Here is a 14,752-nt window from a genome sequence, read left to right as displayed (position 1 = left end):
CGAGGGCCCTCACCCCTCATTCTATAATTGGCCCCCGGGTGGGTTTCTGTCTTCTTCTGGTTTTGATGCAGATACTTATGAGCCCGGTCCGAATTATTAGGTTTGGATTATGGAGTGGAGGCCATAAGTGGTGGTTATGGTGGATATGGAGGCTATGATGGCCATGGTAGCTATGGAGGAGGGCCTTCTGGTGAGAGAGATATATATGGGTATGCTAATCCTTTCCAAGGTGGTGAACCGAGTGGTAGTTCTCATGTTGGTGCGTCGGGATCCGGTGGAGGTCAAGCACCAAGTGGTAAGATGAGCTTTAACATTTGGCCCTTTTCTTGATGTGTTGGTGAATGAAAGGATCCCCCGTATACATACTATCTTGGGGGAAGGCTAGCTAGTCTAGTAAGTATGCTTTCCTTTGCATTTTAGTTAATATTTCCCACATCCCATTAGATATAGCCTTTTGTCTTTCTTGTTTATGTGCTTTGAGCCATTTTTACGGTTAGTTTGGATGCTTTACATGTTGGCAAATTGAGGACAATGTTGTGGGGGGATTGCATTTGCATTTTAGTTAGCTTGCATTGTAGAAAAATTCTGAAATTTTTTTATGTTGCTTTTGCTTCTTATGCTTCATATAGCCTACTTTTTATCATGGTAAATGTGTTTATGCCCTTTTGCTTATCCCAATGGTAGCTTATTAGCTAATGATTCTTTCTTATTGATGGGATAATTTCATTCATGGGGATGTCTTGACATAGTAGGTGGAAGATGGAATTTGAACCAATAGGATTGTTCATGACTTTTGGCAAGCCACAAAATGGTAAGGTAGAGCCTCCTTGGACCGATACATCTATATCCGGTCTCACTTAGGCGAGTGTAGGTTTCCTTATGGTGTGTGTTGTATCAATAACGCACAAGTATGGTTTTTATTTCTTCTCTTTATAAGCATTACTTTCATAATATGCTATGCATTTGAAGCCATTCACATTGACTATGTTGCCCATTTCTAGCCCCTTCATACACATGTTTACAATTTGCCTAGTTACATTCTATACTTGCCTACCTTGTTAAGGTAGTAGCTATGTCATTGGTGTTAGGGTGCTCATATGGGATATGCTTTGATTGAGTAATTGTGAGCTTGGTTATGCCGGAATTGCTATTTCCGGAATTTGATTATGAAAGAAAAGAAAGAAGTAGAGAAATGAAAAAAAAAAAGAATGAAAGAAATTGATAAAAAAAATGTAAAAAAGAGAAAAAAAAGAAGCATAATTTTAAATGAAAAAAAAAGGTTGAATTAAGAAACTCTCATGATATTATCATGAATTTTTGGAGAGTATTCTTATAATTTGTATTGAAAGAGGTCATTATGTTTTTTTTTTGGCTTCTAATATTGGGTTTAATTTGGGTTTGAGATTGAGCATCCTTTCACTTGGTTGTTGCTAGCTTGACTTAGCTCCACATACCATAATTCGTATGATCCCCCTTATTACCCATTACATATTGCCTTCTTCTTACCTATTGGCTTCTTATACATGCTTGCATTTGAATGTTTTGACTTGTAGTTTTGAAATGACTACCATATTAGATTGTGGGCACACTCTCATGAGTCGAGGATAGGTGAGTGCTACTCACACAAAATCCTTTCACATATAAATGAGTAATGAGTGAATCGTGAGAGTCCAAAGTTAAAAAGATCATGCAAGGGCCGAAAAGTTCATTTGAAATCATTCATGCTACGACGCCATGTAAATCTCATCCATGCTTTTGCATTATCCTTATGTCCATGTTGTTTCGGGATTTGAATCATTATGTTTGTTAGCTTGTTTAAGGATTATGCAATTGATGGGATATGTTTGCTTGCTTGTGGACAAGCAAGGGTTTAGCTTGGGGGAGTTTGATGTGTCCAATTTATATATGATTTTACCCCCTATTTTAGCTCGGTTTTATTGATTGCACTTTTATTAGTGTATTTGTGAGATAATTCCGTGTTCTAGGTGTCTTTGCTTGTATTCATTGTATTTTGTAGGAAATGAAGCATTTGGTAGCTTTTTTCCATCAAATTTGCTTGCACTAAAGTTCACTAGGCTAAAAGAAATAATATCATGCAAATGGAAGGGCGTTTTGGGAAATCCCGAGCATGAAGAAATGAGCATGCGTTGATGCAATTAAAGAAATGAAGATAAAACCCAAATAAAGTCCAAAAAAATATCAAGTGGAAGTTGAAGCTTAGGATTCCAAAATGTGTTCTAACTCGAGGAATTAAGGAGCTTAATGACGAAAAATTGGATGCCATATGCTAATTAATCAAGGATTAATAGCAATTGACCGAGAGACCTGCGTCTCCGATCGGAGTTACCCTCCTCTAGGACTTTTACGTTTCACCCTTTATCCTATATAAAGGGTGCTTAATCCGTAATTAGGGATCATCTTTCATACACCTTTCCATACTCTTAAGCACACAATACTCTAGTGTTCAGATTAGTTTACATTTCTTTAAGTATTCCCTTGTTCCAAACAATTTCCTTTAAGCATTTGTTCTTTATAATTCAAGCATTCCATTCAACTTATTTGGGTTTATCATTTGTGTTCTTTTATATTCAAGTTCTATTTCCTTGTTACGGTAATTTCATTTCTAGTTTATTTCGTTAATCCATTTTCCATTCTCGTTATTTCATAGTTTTCATTATCGTAATTAGCATTTTCATAATAGTTTGTTACATTTCATTATCAAGTTATTATCACCATAGTTTATTCTAGCATTTTCATATACTTCATCATTAGTCATTTTACTAATCATATGCTATCATTATTTAGTCATTTTATAAAGTATTGTTTCTAAATATTTATGTTTTTATTGTTTAGCATATTACTAATTCACAATTATTCATTTAGTCATAATCTTTTTATCATCATGTTTACCATTTCATATGTCATTAGTTTAAATTCCAACATGAGTGAGTAGTTTACTTTGTCTAGGGAATAGGGAAGCCATGCATAATTAGTAATTGTAATTGTTGAAAATAGGATGTTATGATATCATTTTATCGTTTCTATCACATGCTTGTATCGTTTGGTAATCTTTGGTAATTGATCACTATCTTTGATTAAATTTTTTAATTCACTTTTATAAGTCGAGAGGCACGAAATTGAATTGGACTAAGCATGTTTTAGTAGACCGATCTAGTCATAGCGAGAGTTCACCGGAACCCGTTCTATGGTTGTCAATAAGGCCTAGAGGTGGTTGTCATTAGACCTAAATGATTAACGTTATTATCAACTCCTATCTTTCACTTGAGCATTTACATATTTGCATGTGTGACCCGACTCCCCTAGACTCTTTTAGCATTATTAATTTACATCTTTTTAATACAAGTTTTACCAAACAAACCCAACAAACAATCGAAACCGACCTAGATAGAATTCTACTCATAGCAATTCACTACGCAATTCCCGTCTCCTTGTGTTCGACCCCTACTTTACTACATTCATTTGTTAGCCAAGTCTAAGGTATTTTTGTTAGGTGTGCGTTATCCTATCATTAACCCAACCAATTCGACCAATCTTTCCACCTGGACGGTGCAAATTCCTATTTGTGCCCAAAGATGGATATCGATTGATGTCAACCATACCATGATGCTTACTAATGTTTGTATCAAGAGCTTTCACTACTCAAGCGAATGGAATAGGAACCGACCCGGCTCATGTTTAGCACGGACCTCTACACAGACCAGGGTATGATAGCTTAGTGTGCAACCCACCCTTTTAAGCTAAAACCCTTCTACTTGCATTCAACATACCGTTATAATACTTGTCTGTATGTATGTGTGTGTTATGTATCTTCCGAGTCAATCACTAGTCTAAATATCACATTTGTAAACCAAATAATGTCAAAATCTCTTTAGATGATCCAGTTTCAATCCTTTTAAAAAAGAAGACCATTTGTAAACCAAATAATGTCGAATTTTCCGATTTTCAAATTTCTAAGACAAAACGTTTTCAAAAGTCCATTTTGTAAATTAAATAATGTCAACCTTTTGTAAATATAAATTTATATCCAATCTTGACAAAAAAGAGAAACCATTCAGAAGTCACCTCTTGCAAGATTTCAATTTTCAAAATTTAATTGTTTAAAAATTTGAACTTTCGAAAAATATATAGAAAAACGTATTAAAAAAAATCCTTCTAAAAAAACTCATTTTGTAAATTAAATAATGTCCAATTTTCTGTAGATATAAAATCCATTTCAAATTTTCCAAATCAAAACCCTTTTGTGAAATTCCATTCAATTTTAATTTCTCCATAAATAAAATCCTTTGTAAATTCTAAAAATAAAATAAAAAAAATAAGCATAAAAAATCAAAAAAAAAAAACGTTTTAAATCAAAATATTTTCAAACCATGTAAATGCAAATGTGTAAATTCAGTTGGGCTAAGTCAGAGTCAAAATTCAAACTGACTATGTCCTAGTCGGAACTCTGTCGAGTTATAAACCCGTTTTCTCTTACATTTTAGGTCATTTCAAATTCAAGTCAAGTCCTAAGGCATCACGCCATCATTTTGGACCCCCTACCCCAATTCAGTTAGGATCTAAACATTTCCGACACCTCGAGTCACACGTGCCCGAGTCGTAGACAAAAGAATTAATGAGGCTCACCTTTCAAATCCATTTTCTTTCAAAACCGTCTTTTCAAAATCTTCCTAATAACAAGTTCTGAGGCTCAATACACGAGTCTCAATCAGCCTCACATTTGAGTCTAACGTCTTTTAATGCAGCCGTCTTCTTAACACCTATAAGCACACCTTGGGTATCTACACTTATACCCGAGTCTAGAATCAACACGTGTCATCAATCCTGTCAATAAGGTCGTTCGTTTAAACGTCACTCCGTCAAAATCAACACTTGAGTCTAAAATCAAAGTCAAGCACCTTGAATTCAAACACAAGAAGTCACTCGCGACATTTCACGAATTCACAAGTCAAAGTATAGATTTGTTGTCTTGTCCTCGTGATTACTTGTCCCTTCCTGTGTTCGTTGCCGATCGCCATAGTATGCGTGATCCCATGTCAAATAGAGATATAACGTCAAGTAGGAATCCAACAAGTTCCGTCAGTCAGCAAAATTCTGAAGCAACTCAAGCCACATTCACCATGTCTCTTCAAGACGTTTATGCCATAAACTTATGCCTTCAAGCTACAGTTGAAAATTTGAGCATTTGCGTCCTCACCCTTGAGAATGAGTTAGTGAAAAAGAACAAGCCACCTCGAGAAAATTCTAGTCTAGGTCATCCAAAGCCTACATCCTGTAATAACCGTCGTCCTAAGAAGATAAGCACAACTGAAAAGAAACCTGGGAGACATCAAAGGGTGTTCTCTGATCTAGGCATGTCTTATGCCGATGCTCTGAAAAGATTATCTGCCCAAGGCAAGCTACATCCGATAGGTCCGAGTACGGATCCACCTCTAGAAAAATAAGTGAACCTCTGGAAGGGCAATAAATATTGTCTATACCACCAGGGTAGAGGCCATGATATCGAAGAGTGTTTTCTCTTGAAACACAGGCTACAAGATAGAATCGAGGATGGTAGGATTTCCCTCTCGCTCCTAGCTAGTCCACATGCAGAAGCTAGACAACCTCAAGGATCATTCACCGATCAAGAGGATGAGAAATCCACCAATCATTTGGTGAAAAGAAGAAAAATCAATTCACAAATATTCAATCAGTCAAGGGAGGCGTTATCAGTTTCAAATGTCATCAATTGTCTTCACCGAAATTATGCTTCTCGTTTGAAAAGTGTTATCCAAACCATTGAAGATTTGTCAGAATAAATTGTTCATATTAGTGAAGTCATTGAAGGAGATTCCTCATCCATGCCAACTCCTAGTGAGCATGTTATCCACATTACCGAAGTAAAGTTTTTGGAGCCTTCTCCAGAAAGGATCACACATCCGCGAAGGCCTCTATCCAACTTGAGCATTCCTTATGCCGTTGCCTTTAGAATGCTGGTCTCCAAAGGGCTAATCCAACCAATTTGTCCGACTCCAGATCCTAGTTCCGAAAGGAGAGGCCGTTTTTGGGACGACTCTCAATATTGCCAATATCATAGAGGCAAAGGACACGACACTGAGAAGTGTTATAAGCTCAGGGATACCATCCAATATATGTTCGATCATGGCAAGATATCTTTATCGGCTCTAGATCTTTTAAAAGAGAAGAATGACCCTCATGGACGTTTTACTCTTCAACAACAGGTCTCTTAGACGTTTATCCTTTTAGTGTTCCCAACAATGAGAACGAGGTGCTCAAATGGATGAATGCTCAAAGCCAGATGCCGAAGCTAGTTGCCGGAAGAGTAAATGTTCAAGCATGGGCAGATGATTACGAGTCTAGATCTAGGATCGAATCAAAGTCTGCGTCTGCATCCGAGTCTTAGGCTTTCTTTCCCATAATTATTCCAGTGTCTGTTTTAGTTTTCATTTCCATTCCTAGTGGCAACCTGGGGGGTCGTCCCACGAGTCATGTCTTCTCAAGTCTATGTTAAATGTACACATTAATCATTGCAATAAAAGCACAATTTTTAATCCATATATTCTTCTCTTCTTTTTGCTTACCATGTCTTGCGACAACAAGAATTGATTTGAGACATTTTAAAACGAATAACAACACATGTCGAGTCAATGTGAGTGCACTTAGTCGACGTTTTTGTTCCAAGTTGTAGAGGATCTGAAACTCCGTGTTCTTTCCTTACCTATTCCATGTCTGCCCATAGAAACCTTGCTATAACCTTGTCTAGGACGGGACTATCTCAAGAGATTCTAGGACGAATCCAGACCATCTCCCTTGTTAACGATCCATGATGGAAGGCAAGCTCATTCCCCACAATAAACAACCTGTTTACTAAAGACCAACCCCTTTCACACCAAAGGTGCTAGTCTGACGCAAATCCATGGTAGCAAGAAAATCCAAGACGATACGAGTCATGATCAAAGATAAAGGCTCAATCAAGAGAAACTGGTGCCAATATCCAAGGCCGCATTTATGCCCGTAATCCAAGACAAAAGAGTCAAAAGAAGAAGGCTCAATCAAGCAAGTCAATGTCAATATCCAAAGTCAAAGTTATCTTCAAAAACCCGAATCAAGAATCTGAGCAAGAAGCCGAGATATATTCCAGACCAAGAACAAGCCTGGAATCAATACTGAATAAAATAATGCTGAAGTCTATACAGAATATAGACATCTATGAAGATGGTCAGCTAGCAGCCTCACTTGATCCTTCTCGAGACCGTTACAGGGAGATAGTTAGGAATTTTGAGAATCTTCTCAAGCTTGTCAAGTATACCCATCCTTTAGAGCCAAGACATGAAAACTTGATCCCACGTCATTTTAACCTACCTTTATGTGTGTAGATACCTCATTTCTGCACCTCCCGCCAACCACCCAGTGATGATTGGGCCGCATGTTTGGTACGCGGAACGATTTGCGATAGTTTGTAAGTTTATCGTCAAGTGATCACTCAAACATTTATGTCTACCTCTTAATTGTCATCTACGTGCCGATACGGTCGTTTTGGCAGTAATTAGAGTACATTTGGAGTCCGGGCCTAAAACCGTCTTCATTTTCTGAAACCGAGTCGGAATGTTCTGGAATGTTCCGGATATTTCTATTCCATATTTTATAAATCTTTTAATCTTTGGCAAACAATTTCCCGTAATATTCACACAAAATATTAAGGAAAACCAAATTATTCCGTTATTCCATAAACTAAACACGGAAATCTTTCTTCCACAGGAGGAAACCACTTGGGAAAGGACGCAGCAGGTGCTGCGCCTCTTCCAAGAGACGCAGTGCTTGCTGCGCCTCTTACCAAGCCCTTTTCTGCGTATTTTTCGTATCTTTTTCATATCTTTTCGAGATTCACTTCCAAAGTTTCTCCGAAAACCCTACTTCCTCTGTGTGATTAGTATAAATAGAGACCTTCGGTCTCACATATTTCTCACGCGAGTGTCCGCCCTTCTCTTCTCCCTTTGCATTCTAGACCACGTTCTTACTTTTTGGCGTCTACGTGCTTGAACTTTCGACCACGTAAGCTCGGATCCTTCTGAGTACCAGCCTCGTTTTGCATGACCGACCAATTTGACCAACTCCACAATAATCAACTTAATCAATCTTAGTCTTTTTCCTCTTACGAGGGCACTTTCGTCTACATTCGAGTCGAGCATCACTAATCGTAAACTTAGTTCATCTCGTTTCGTCAAACATGTAAGTCCGAGGGTGTAAATCTCTCTTTTATTTGCTGTTCTTTATTATTGTAATCATATTGTAAGATTTATGTCGAAAATACAATTAAAACCGATTTCTAAAACCCTTTGTTTAAATCCCTTTTTACGGATTAACAGGAGACAGACGTCGAGAAGGGACGCAACAGCTGTTGCGCCTCTTGGCAAGAACGCAGCACTTGCTGCGCCTCTTCCTGAGGTTGCCGCCGTTCCTGCTTCTCTTCTTCTTCCTTCGTCCTCTGTTGTTTCGTCCTTTTGTTTTCTTTCGTCTTTGTTTGTTCTTATTTCATTCACGTGGTAATTTAACATGTTGTTCATCATCATTAACATATAATTCATCATTAAATTCCCGACTCAAATTCCAAGTAATCAATACTTGCGGGTTTTCGTCATTAAAGTCAAACCGGGTTGTGGAAATTCGATTCATTCATATTGAGTTTCTAGAATTCGACCTTTGATATATTTCTCACCTGTTTACTCATCATTAGTCCATCATTAATTCGTCATACTTAACCTACTTAATTAGTTAGTTCCTTAATTTGTTAATTATTAATCTCATTAATCTTGTAAATAATTCGTCCTATTTCGTTTGTTCCATGTTTATCGCTTTCATGACCCTTAATCATATGTTAATAACCTGTTAATCACTTTCACCCGAGTCAAATAATATAATCAATCATTAAAATCACCAATTAACATTAACGATTTGCAATTCCGGCTTCACAGCCAGAACTGAGCCAAGGAACAGACCCAGCGACTGTTGCGCCTGTTCCTGGCTGATTTCTGTTTCTGAACTCCCGTGTTGCCTTGACTTAGTTTTAATTACGTATTTAATCTACTATTATTCGTATTATCGCTTAATTCCTGTTCGTTTTATTTATTCTTTCTTAAATTATCCGTTTTAAAAGTATTTTCGACATAAATCGTTTAACCCATTGTAATTATTGTAATTTTCATTTTTGTATTTATCATTGTATTACTTCTATCATATTGCTCGTATGTTTTCACATGTAATCAATTTAAATCTCTACTTTGACCCAATTGTATGCTAAATTACGTGTTCACCGACTTAGTCTAATTCTCACATGTTAGGATTAAAACGTTGGATGTTGCATTGCATGCATATAATCGACAATATATCGAGTATGAATAACTTCCCTAATCATTAGTAGAGGCCGCTATCGAGGCGGGCGGGATTAGGTGTTCGATCAAAAGAGCTTCCTAATACGTACCCTCACCCCTTACTCCAGATCTCTGTGAACATCCGTGTTCATTGGCATCCACGAGAGTCATTCTAGACATAGAATGCTAAGGGTAACGAGTTCTTGGTGTTCGTGTCACTAGTTTGTGTCTTGATATGGTACGAGGTATTCGAACGGTTTCCAATTTTCCACAATAAATTGGTGGCGACTCCACAAATGCAAACGCTTGTTCTCCCCCCAAGCACCCCCGTGGGCCCATTGTCCACAATGTGCTCAGGTTACATTAAGCTATGAGATTCCATTTTCAAGGCATATTACAAGCCATAATCTCATCGAGCCTTAACTCCACAAAATCAAGCTCCAGAGATTTGTTCATCAAAGCCTCTTATTTCCGAGCTCCACATTCCAAATATCTAGTTCAGTTTCACTTTGACCCAGATATGGAGCCGAATCGAATCGAATCGAGCGAAATGAATCGAACTTAATCGAATGGAGTTGAGTGAATCGAATCGAACTAAATGAAGTTGAATCGAATGAATCGAATAGAGTGAATCGAACTTAGCTGATTGGAGTTGAATCGAAATGAAATAATATTAATATTAATAATATTAATATTATTACTACTACTAATAATAATAATAGTTATTATTATTATTATTATTGTTGTTGTTGTTGTTGTTGTTGTTGTTGTTGTTGTTGTTGTTGTTGTTGTTGTTGTTGTTGTTGTTGTTGTTGTTGTTGTTGTTGTTGTTGTTGTTGTTGTTGTTGTTTTTTTGTTGTTGTTGTTGTTGTTGTTGTTGTTGTTGTTGTTGTTGTTGTTGTTGTTGTTGTTGTTGTTGTTGTTGTTGTTGTTGTTGTTGTTGTTGTTGTTGTTGTTGTTGTTGTTGTTGTTGTTGTTGTTGTTGTATCTCATATCGTTGTTGGATTGGTTTTGGTAATTGTTGATAGTATAATATTGATTGCTGTGTAACTATCTGTGATCTTCGGGGTGCGTCCCTGGCTGAGTGGAATCACTTGCGGGAGTGGCTTCACGCCCTTAATTCGCCTTCTGTGGAACCCGCCACAGAAGGGATGTGCACATTAATGAACATGGGTTTATCGCTCGATGGAGATGAGCGGGGCTTAGGTGGGAACGGCTGCGGTCCCCCACTGGCGGCGAGGAGTATCTGTTGCGATGGGTACTCTGGCAGGGCTACACACTTCGGTGTGTAGTCAGATATGTGGAGATATAGTGGATCTGTGGAGATTGAGATGTGCTGTTTGAGTTGTTTATAATATGGTTTCATTGCAGCTGTTATTTTTATGTAATTAGTACTGACCCTGTTTAAATGTTTTAAAAACTGTGGTGATCCATTCGGGGGTGGTGAGCAGTTGTTTGACAGGTATATCTTGGATACGCGAGGGATCTAGTTGGGGATAGAGTCATCACATATCAGAGTCTTTAGTCTTCCGCTGTGTTTGCAAAGCATCTATGTAATACTACAGTTTTCTATGTCTATGGGTACTCTATCGAGTGGGGCTTACTCTGTCAAGTAAGTATGTTTTATACGAAACAGTAGTCTGCCTGATGGGTACTCGATTGAGTATGTATGGCACTCGATCGAGTAAGGGGCACTCGATCGAGTAAGTTACTCACTCGATCGAGTAAGTGAGTCTTACGGGTTATTTTGTCGGGTTTTGATAGTAATGCGAGAAGGATATAAAATCATCTTTCGTCAGTTTCTCTTCATTTTACTCTTTTCCAAGTTTCTTAAAGAGTGAAAACATGTTACGTTACTCTCCTCTTCCGCATTGCTATCAAGTCCTAAGGGCTGGAGTCATCGGATCGTTGTGTTCTTTACGATGTTGAGACCGTCGTATTGTGGGTAAGATCCTAGTATAGTTTTTATATCGTTTCATTGACTTTAGTTGAAACCCTAATTGGGTAATTTGGGGGTTTTGGGGAGTATTGTTGATGTTAGATTGTGATTGTATGATTGTATGTTTGATAGGAAGTAATTTCATTAAAGGACGATGTTGATTAGCTGATTGTGATTGTATGATTGTATGTTTGATAGGAAGTAATTTCATTAAAGGACGATGTTGATTAGCTGATTGTGACGATCTTGGTGATTGTTGTTCCAGGTAGGGTTTCCCTACTCAGTATTGGTTACATAATGTTGATGTTGTTGTTGTTGTTGTTGTTGTTGTTGTTGTTGTTGTTGTTGTTGTTGTTGTTGTTGTTGTTGTTGTTGTTGTTGTTGTTGTTGTTGTTGTTGTTGTTGTTGTTGTTGTTGTTGTTGTTGTTGTTGTTGTTGTTGTTGTTGTTGTTGTTGTTGTTGTTGTTGTTGTTGTTGTTGTTGTTGTTGTTGTTGTTGTTGTTGTTGTTGTTGTTGTTGTTGTTGTTGTTGTTGTTGTTGTTGTTGTTGTTGTTGTTGTTGTTGTTGTTGTTGTTGTTGTTGTTGTTGTTGTTGTTGTTGTTGTTGTTGTTGTTGTTGTTGTTGTTGTTGTTGTTGTTGTTGTTGTTGTTGTTGTTGTTGTTGTTGTTGTTGTTGTTGTTGTTGTTGTTGTTGTTGTTGTTGTTGTTGTTGTTGTTGTTGTTGTTGTTGTTGTTGTTGTTGTTGTTGTTGTTGTTGTTGTTGTTGTTGTTGTTGTTGTTGTTGTTTTTTTTGTTGTTGTTGTTGTTGTTGTTGTTGTTGTTGTTATTATTATTATTTTTAATAATAATAATAATAATAATAATAATAATAATAATAATAATAATAATAATAATAATAATAATAATAATAATAATAATAATAATAATAATAATGCCGCGCGGGGTTTTACTGCGACTATAGGCTCTGGTATCTTAGGTAACCCTACTGAAATTGCTGCCCCCAAACTTATGAAGAAATTGACAGACATTTATTTCGCGACAGTTTTTCGCCGCTTGGTCTTTTCTCTTTGACACCTCGCCTTGAGCTTGCTTTGTGGCAGTCGCAGCAGGGTTCCCACTCCTCTGATTGGTTGCGTGCGGTTCCTATCTCGGGGTTGGGTCAGACTATGAACGGGAGGACTTACCGTAGTGTGCTTGGGGTATCGTCTGGGTATTCCATTATTCACGGTCTCTAGGCCCTGTCCAGTTTGCTCTCGGATTTTTGCTGATGATGTTTTTGGGGACCACGCTGTTTCTTATACTGGTATTGTGGGCGTTAAACATAGGCATAACCTCGTCCGTGACACGCTTTTCGACATCTTGTGGGATTTATCTGTATGCATCCCTTTGAATTTAAGGACTATAACGAATAAATCATGATGAATGCTAGTCATAAAATTAAATTACATAAACAAAAGGGTAAAGAGATTAAGAAATAACCTTCGGTCCTAGCAAAAACGGCCTAAGAACAATATCAAAGTTGATATTCGCCTATTAGTTGCACCCAAGACGATATGAGAAATGCCCTTAACTTGTTGCTAGAATCGATCCCCAAATTTCAGTAAATTAATTAGGGTTTATCGTTTTTTGTGTTTTTAGATGAGAGGCAAGAAATGGGAAAAAGAAATTAGGTTAGAAAAATTCTACTCACTTCCCCTTTTAACCGTGTATGAGGAAGTGAAATAGGGTAGAAAAATTCTTCCTCTTTTTCGGCCCATTTTCCGAAATAATAAGGAGTTTTAATTCCTTATTTTCGGTTTCCAAAAATGTAAAATGTGTTAAATATAAATTGTCATCTAGTGAGGATCGAACCCATAACCTCTTGGTTTGAGTACCCTTACTATTACCACTATGACACATTCATCTTGTTGATATTAAATATAACCGATTACATTTAATTACGAATTAACATATTAATTCGTCCAAGGTAAAATTACATACATTTAATTAAATATAACTTATTATATTCAATTTACGAATTGACAGTTAATTCGTCTCAACTAATATTATTTAATCTTCATTAAATAATTGTCTCATCAACACATTGACTAACTGTTTAGTCATATAAGGCATCAATGTGATTATATTTCTATAACCACATCTCTCAAACACATCCTGTAGGTGTGACCTTTAGGGACCAGTTGATCACCGCCATCTGTATGATAATAACGTCAAACTTTCTAGCAAGCCAACCGTTATTAGGTAATCGTTAATCAACTGATTAAAATACGAAGTATACCCTTGTGAACCTTTAAGAGATTTACAAATGTTATCACACTAATTTGTGGAGGACACAAGCTCCAACAAACTCCCACTTGTCTTCACAAGTGTATGTGCGATAACCGATTCTCATATCCTAAAATTTCTCCCACTCAATGTAAAACAATTTGCAAATCCGTATTCACAAAGGTCATATTTTACAAGCGATCATTATCAAGAGTGGTTTCCCCGACTAGAGAGTAACTTAAATGATAAACGAATCATCATTCGAGCATGGCCGTGCATTTCAGTTACAACTCCTCGAGTGGCCCTGAGAAATAACTATACCTGATAAGGGTTGGATATTTTCCTCAACTCGAATCCTGCAGATGTAAGCACAGTATGAAATGACCCAGAAAAAATCTACTTAGCCTCCGATTCACGGCAGACCGTGAGAAAGAAACCAAAGTCACCCAAAAACTGCCTTAATCTCAAGAGACAGTCGATAGTCAAAAGAATCGACTCTAGGAACACAATGGATGTCCTATCCACGACCTGGCACCGAATGTTTTTAAACATTTAGGACTCCATTACGTTGTCACAAAAAAAATATATCCTAGAGGTATCGTTATAATCTCGCATTTGTGATCGATCAGTCAACAGTTTGACTTATGGCTCGTTAAACCCACCATCAATCGACTGCATAATATAATAGCCAGACTTATCAGCTCTTGTAGGCGATTACGGACCAAAACAAAATATAATGTAATTCAGTTCACTTTGTGGCGTTCAAAGTTGTCAGTACAATCCACATGAAAAACAAAATATTATAATAAAACGATGAAGTTATAAATAGTATATGAAAACGATAATGTATCAAATTCATAATCAACTATTACAACTCAGGAACACGTTTAATTCCCATGGAAATAACGTGCCCTTCATGCTTATCAAAATTCAACGGTTTAGTGAGAGGGTCCGCGATGTTATCATCCGTCGCAATCTTGTCAATCACTATCTCTTCTTGCTCCACGTAATCACGGATCAGGTGAGCTTTCCAATGTACATGTCTAGATTTTTTGCTAGACTTAGGCTCCTTAGCCTGGAAGATGGTACCTCTATTGTCACAATAGATGGTGATCGGGTCATTCGAACTAGGAACTATCGTAAGTCCTTGTAAGAATTGACGC

This window comes from Silene latifolia, chromosome 10, assembly GCF_048544455.1.
Source record: "Silene latifolia isolate original U9 population chromosome 10, ASM4854445v1, whole genome shotgun sequence".
In the NCBI taxonomy this organism is placed as follows: Eukaryota; Viridiplantae; Streptophyta; class Magnoliopsida; order Caryophyllales; family Caryophyllaceae; genus Silene; species Silene latifolia.
This window is presented reverse-complemented; position numbering follows the sequence as displayed.